Genomic DNA, 7,698 nt, shown 5'->3' with positions numbered 1-7,698 from the left:
GAGAAGGTGAAGGTGATTCGAGATAGACTTAAAGCTGCCCAAAGTTGCCAAAAGTCCTATGTCGATGTGACGCGTAGGGAGTTAGAGTTAAAGTTTGGCGATTGGGTGTTCTTGAAGTTATCTCCCATAAAGGGAGTGATGCAGTTTAGGAAGTAGGGGAAGCTCAGTTCCCAGTATGTAGGTCCACACTTAGTTTTGAAAAGGGTTGGTAAGGTTGCGTATGATTTGGAGTTCCCCTCTAGTTTCAGCTTCATTCATCTGGTGTTCCACATGTCGATAATAAGAAAGTGTGTAGGTGATCCATCGTAAATTATGCCTATCAAGGATATTGGTATTTCGGATTCCTTATCATATAAGACGGTCCCGATTGAGATCCTGGATCGACAAGTTCATCAGTTGTAGATGAAGGACGTAGCTTCGATAAAGGTTCTATAGAGGAACCCCATGTTTGAGGAGGCTACTTGTGAAGCCGAAGAGGAAATAAAGTCCAAATATCCATTCTTGTTTTTTGCTCTAGATAATTGTGTGTAAGGTAAGTAGATTCCCTTCCATCTTTGTTTTCTATCTTTGTTAAAGGAAAGAGTAAATTCCTTGGTATTCTTATTTCCTGTCTTAAAAGGTAAGCGTAGAGATGTCTAGATTCTATTCTTGCTAGCAATTTCCTTGTCACATCATTCAAGGAAGAATGATCCAAGTGGGAGATTATTGAAACACCCCAGATTTTTGGCCCTTGAAAATTCCTAAGCTTTAGGGTCACTATTTTAGTCATGACTCATGGTGAAAAGTCATGAGGTTTGATTATGAGTCATAGGACATTGTTCGTAACCAAATCAAAATCTTAGTGGCAAGGTTCTGGTCAGAGTATGAGTGTCTCACTATGAGCCGCGAAGATATGTTACGAGTTGTATGTTCAAATCGTATTATGTCTAGTGTTGGATTCATTTGGGTTCTATGTTACTTACGAGTAGGAACCTATGAGGAGTAGGGTCATGTCACGAGTTTGTAGGTGGATTTACAAGGTGGGCAGTGTGTGGGGGTCCTAGTTACTTTCTTGATTACGACTCATTGTCATGAGTCATAAGTTATAGGTACGAGTCAAAGAGGTGACTTGTAACCGAAGCCAATTTTTTCCAACTTTTAAGTTTGGGGCACTTTAGACATTTCCCACTTAAAACTCTTTAGACCCAACGTCCATAAAACATTTTTGGGATTCATTCAATAATTTGATGGATTAAAGACTTCTAAATTCTTTCTCAAACTCTCTATTTAAGTTAATGCTAGGGTTTCAAAAGGTTGATCAATTAGGGCTCTCAAGGGAGGTTTCTTTCCGTAAATCTTCATGATTCAGTCACGTTACTATTCCCTCATTGTTAATTTTGCTAAGGCATATGCTTTCAAGGATTTTTCACAAGGTTACTATTAGGTTCTAAAAACAAAGGTTGGGGGTTTTGAATGTTATGAATTGAATAATGTTTCTCATGGTTTATACATATGATTTTCATGCTTTTAATATGGATTTGAACTTGTGGGTGCATGGGTATGGTGAATAAACTAGGGAATTGTGATTTTTTCCAAACTGATGGTTTTTGAAGTGGTTATAACCCCAACCCATAATGTGAAATTCGTTTAGTTATAAGAACTATGGGAATTTTTTAAAATTGAACTAGTCTTGAACTATTGCATAATTTACAAAGGTATTTGAAATACTATGGTATGGTTCAATGAAAAAAAGGGTTGGGTGTTCCTTAATGTGTCTTAATGAACAAAAGGAGTTGTTCTCGCCAAGTTAATTGAAATTGTTTTGGCATGATGTGTTACCTTACAAGTGTAGTTGGTATGACGATACCAGCAATGTATGCCTAAATATGGAATGTAGTTAATTGAATGGGAATATGTGATACTTGTTTTAATTACACTTTAATAAAGGTTTAGTAGCTGAGTCACAAAAGTAGAGGTCCAAGTGACCAATACTGGAAACCGCATTTACCGACGCGGGGGTCAAAGTGACCAGGGAGGTTCGAGTCCCCCTTATTAGTATTTCATGATCTGGGAGGTTCAAGTCCCTTGTAAATCATTATTATGATCGGGTGCTTAAGTCACCTTGGTATATGTTGGAGGATTCGAGTCCCCCATGTGCATATATATAAGATTATTCTCCAGTTCGTGTGACTACACACACTAGGGCCCGACCAGGGGATGAGAGTTGGGGCCCATATAGCCCTTGGGTACTATTATATGATGGTTGAGCTACACAATCTAGGCTAAGGTATCAAGTGCATGTTAAGCCTTATTCCCTATCCCAATATGTTTTATATATGTGTGTGTGTGTGTGTGTTGATGCATTTGATTGTGTGCACTGGCTTTGAATGAATTTAAACTATATATATGTGTGTGTGTATGTGTTGATGCATTTGATTGTGTGCACTGGCTTTGAATGAATTTAAACTATTGTTCATATTATTATGTATCCTTATCCCCGAGTTTCATGCTGGTGTTCACTCCACTAACCATCTTAGGATGTTGTATCCTCATGTGATATAGGAACTGGTCATACTTCTATTCCTCCTACTAGTAACTTTGATTCGGGATCAGCTAGAGAGTAAGATTAAAGTGGTGAGCTTCCATACTTTGGAAGACCCCATTTTATGTTTATGGTTTCCTTTACATTTTGACTATTCCTTTGGATTTAGTTTTTGGCTATGGTTGGGGGAATGTCCCTACCAGATACTCTTTAATTTTTATTAGAGGCTTTTCCATAATACTGTTGGTATAGGCGGTGTTGGATATGTGTTAGTATTGGTTTTAGTATTAACATTGATGCTGGTACCAGTTAGTTTTGGTTATGGACTTTCTTTAATGTCTTGAATAAATATTCTCTTATCTTGTTATATGTTCGAAATTCATCCTACTTAGGGTATTGTGTGTTGGTGATCAATAGTCCTCGTGGGACTTGAGATGCCCATCATGGTCATGCCCTGGTTTGGGTCGTGACATTAAGGTAGCCCACTAGTCATGACCTACAGAGGACGAGCTCTATCAATGTACCAAAATTCAGACCCCAAGTGCCTGTCAATCTTATTTCATCGAATCCTATGAAGATGTCTAATTACCGGTACGTCCCATAATTAGCCAATAGATATCACAACATCATAAAAGTAATGATAACAACCAACACTTGTAACAAACAACAAACTTTACATATAGTTTATTGAATGTGATTACACTTAGAATATAAAACAACCCTTTATACCTTCCTTAACAACATACATTGAACAAGTAATACTATGAAACAGTTATCATGCAAACATAAAACAAATTGGATTAAACTATATTAATCATCACCTATCCCAATCCAAGCCTGAATATTCTAGCGAGCTTGATTTTTCCCCTTTCTCTCAACCACGTCTTTCCTTTGGTCTAAAAATATAAATAATAAACATGATCAACCAAATGACCTGCAATGTTGAGAATTACAACTTAATTCCAACCCCCAAGTCCAAATTCATGATCATTTCCCCACTATAGAGCTTTTTTACTAATTTCATCTTAGACCTACTAGTTTTATGGCTGCAACAAGGAATTATGATCATGCTAGATTAATTTAATGATTAATGACTTAAATTTAAAGGTTTGAACCAATTTCATCCTCTTTCACCAGCAAATCAGCTAAATCAAGCTTAAAACACTCCTCAAAATATGTAAGCTAGTGATTCTAAGGTTAATTAATCAAGATACTATTTATAGGGGACAACTTACTTACCTTTGCGATGAAAAATGATGAAAAATAATGGAAATCACCTAAATCGCCTTTGTCCTTCCCCAAAATGATTTTTAGAATAATGAAATATTTTTGGAGAATTTTCTAAATTAGCAATGGTTTACCCTGCTATAGCATCCCAATTTCTCTATAGCTATATAGTATAGCGGGTTTGACCATCTTATACCTCCGTCATAGCCGAAATTATACCTCTATAGTGATAGTCACTAAACCAATGTTCATGTTTTTGTAGAGGTTGTGGTGAGGAAGAACCTCAAGAATCCTCCCATTTTTTTCTTTTTCACAACGCATCCTCAAACCACAACATTGCAAACTAACCCTTTTATGTCAAGTTCAATACCAGGAGTTTTACTTACCCAAATTCACTTCTGAAAGTCCTACGAATTTCTTATCATCTTATCTTAAATAAAATCAAGCTAAACCTTATTAAATTTTCCCAATTCATTCTCATACTCCCCTAGAACATACCATACTCAAATTTCATCTAAGACTATCCAAGCCTAAAAAAATTTAACTTCTAATCCGAAAAAAATCTTAACCCAAATTTTTATATGATAGACTCACCCATAGTGACAAAGAGGGTCGTTACATAATGATTTTAATGAAATTTTGTCTCTCGTTTTTCGTTATTTTTCCATTAGAGTGCTTCTTGCGTTTGTTGCACTATTTGATTTGGAATTGGAGAAATTACAAGTTAAAACTATTTTTCTACGCAGAGAATTGGAGAAAATAATTTATATGAAGCAACTTGAGGGCTTTGTTGTTCATTGAAATGAACAATATGTTGTTGTTTGAAAAGTTCATTGTATGTACTTAAACAAATTCCATGACGGTAGTACAAGTGATTTGATGCTTGTATGGTTAGCCCAGGATATACATAAAGTCAATATGATAATTATGTTTACTTTCTATAATCTTTAAATGGTTCCTTAATTTCCTTGTTATTGTATGTATATTACATTTTGATTGTTTCAAAAGACATTTCCTTAATCAACAATAAAAAGTCTTAACTTAATAATGAGTTTCAGATGAAGAACCTTGGTGTAGCAAAGAAGATTCTTGAAATGGAGATTCATAGAGAACGACAAGCTGAAAAGTTATACTTGTCTTCGAAAAATATACTGAGAAAATCCTTGACAATTTCAATATGAGTAAGAGCAATCCTGTGTCAACTCCTTTAGCAGCTCACTTCAAGATTTCTTCTGAATTTTGTCTGAAAACAAAGGAATATGTTGAAATGATGTTTATCATTCCATACTCTGGTGCAGTTTGTAGTCTTAAGTATGCCATGGTCTGCACTAAACTCAATCTTGCATACACAATGAGTATGATGAGTTGGTACATGCACAATCCTGACAAGTATCATTGGGATGTGGTGAAGTGGACTTTTTGATACTTGAAAGGTACAATTAATCTTGGCTTGGTTTTTGATAGGAAAAAATCGATATCTATGATGTTGTTTGGTTTGTTGATTCTGATTATGGTGGTGATCTTGATAGGCACAGATCTCCATCCGAATATAGCTTTAATTTATGTTATGGTTCTATTAGTTGGAAAGTATATTTTCAATCAATTGTTACTGTATCCACTACAAAAGTGGAGTATGTTATAGCTACATGGAAGAGGTTGCATGGTTACGTGGTCTTGTTCTTGAGTTTAGTGTTTCACAAGATACTATTATTATGGTTTCAAATTGTCAAAGTACAATATGTGTAACAAAGAATGATTCTTATCATTGCAAAGCTAAGCATATTAATGTGAAATATCAGTATATCAGAAATGCAATGACTGTTGGAGAGATTGTAGTTAAGAAAGATCTCACGTCTGAGAATCGGACCGATATGCTTGCTAATCCACTTTCCATTGGTACGTTCAAACCCTTGTTGAACTTAGCTAGTGTTTACAACACTTGATTTCCCTTCAAGAATTCTATGGTAATGACGAGAATCTACTAAATGTGAGTCAAGGTGGAGATTATTAGAGTTGTCTCAAACTATTTTCTCTTCTGTTGACTTTGCCTTAACATGTTGCCATGTTCTACCTTGGTTCTTAGTACATGTATAGTTTCACGAGTGACAAGACCCGAACCAGGGCCCTGTCGTAATAGGAATCCTAAATCATAGAACAACGTACCCACGGGCTATATGGTCAGCTCTCCCCTAGCTGAAAGGGCCCCAGTGCGTGCAACCACACGAACCAGAGAATATCCATAACTGTATATGCCTATATGGGGGTCTTGAACCTCTCATCATAATCAATGTGAGTCAAGCACCAATACATGTATAAGGGGGACTCGAACCTCCCATTCATATATTAATTCGGGGGACTCAAACCACCCGGTCATAAAGACACCCGCACAAGCTAGCGGGGTTTCTAGTGATATTCCTTCGAACTCCACTTTCACGACCTGGCTACACATCCCACTTTAAATCCCAATTTAAAAACATCATTTCATATACACAACCATTAATCCAATTTCTTACCAATGGCACTTCATTGGTATCATCATACCAACACCACTTGCAAGCGTACCACATGCCATCATCATTATCAATCAACCAATCATTCATTTGACTTTGGTACTCGAACCCATTGCAAATAAAGACACAAATTCAATTCAAAGTTTATGGACTCGAACCCATTATCTAGTAAAGTCATAAATCAATTTAATGTTTAGGGACTCAAACCCTTTTAGCCGATTAAATCAACAAGGTTACTATTTAAATGATTGCATGGCCAACAAGGACATCACAAAACTATTTACCAACCATTCATATTCATTTGGCTAATGCCTTGGTTCAAAATGGCATTTAACATGTGACTAGTTTATTCTCTTAGGAATTTTCATAAACACTTTGAGGGCATACAATTACAAAGACCAAAACCAAAGTAAAAACCATCAAGTTTAAGATAAACCATTACCCAATTGTTAAACCACAAATTACCAAGAACCCACATGTGCAAACCATCATTAAAAACATGTATAAACACAATTGGAACCAAGAGTAAACAATACTCAACAATATTCGACAAGACCCTCAACATTGGTTTTCAAAACAACCATTATTGATTAATAATAAATGTTTAAAACACATAATATTTGAGAACTAACAATGAGGAAAGAGTCACATGCCTTATTGATGAAGATTCATGAAGAGAACTTGACTCTTGAGCCTCTAGATGAACACTTTGTAGAAACCCAAGCCTAATCTTCAAGAGAGTTTTAGGAGTGATTTGATCTTTCAAAGTGTGTTATGAGAGGATACAATATGTTTTAAGATGTGGAGTCTTAAGGATTTTAAGGTGGGAAATGTCTAAATTGTTCTCAACTTAAAAACTAAAAATGTGCGCAAAGGGGTACGACCCCCCCCCCAACTCATACACATAACATACAAGTGGTACCCACTAATCGTACCCAAGACAGAATGTTGGACTCCAAAACTATCCAACATACGGCCCCAAGGACCAACTTGCATCCATAACATACGATTGGTACGCAAAAATAGTACTCTAGTCAAAATCATCTAGGCTAAACATAGGACATCATACGGTTTGGCACTATGGTTTGGCACTATACTTCTCGTACCCTAACATACGACTAGAATGATGTCTATTCTTACCTTGCACAGAAACTAACCAAAACCATATTGAGTATCATAGACCAAGGACTTCAAACCGTATCCACATTATACGACAAGTAAGAACAAGTCGTATGATGTCCAGAAAGCTAAAAATTAAGAAATTTCTAAGGTTCCAAACTATGGTATTCCAATTCTCCCCCACTAGGATCATTCATCTTCGAATGACTGGTTAAGGCAAGCAGAAGAACGAGTTAGCACATTACCACCCATCAAACTTCCCTTTAACCAATACTAGAAAACAAAGACATTAAAGAATCAATATTTTCTCCAAAAAAGACA

This window comes from Capsicum annuum, chromosome 10 (genome assembly GCF_002878395.1).
Source record: "Capsicum annuum cultivar UCD-10X-F1 chromosome 10, UCD10Xv1.1, whole genome shotgun sequence".
Lineage (NCBI taxonomy): Eukaryota > Viridiplantae > Streptophyta > Magnoliopsida > Solanales > Solanaceae > Capsicum > Capsicum annuum.
The sequence above is the reverse complement of the archived record's forward strand: the minus strand, read 5'-3'. Positions refer to the sequence as shown.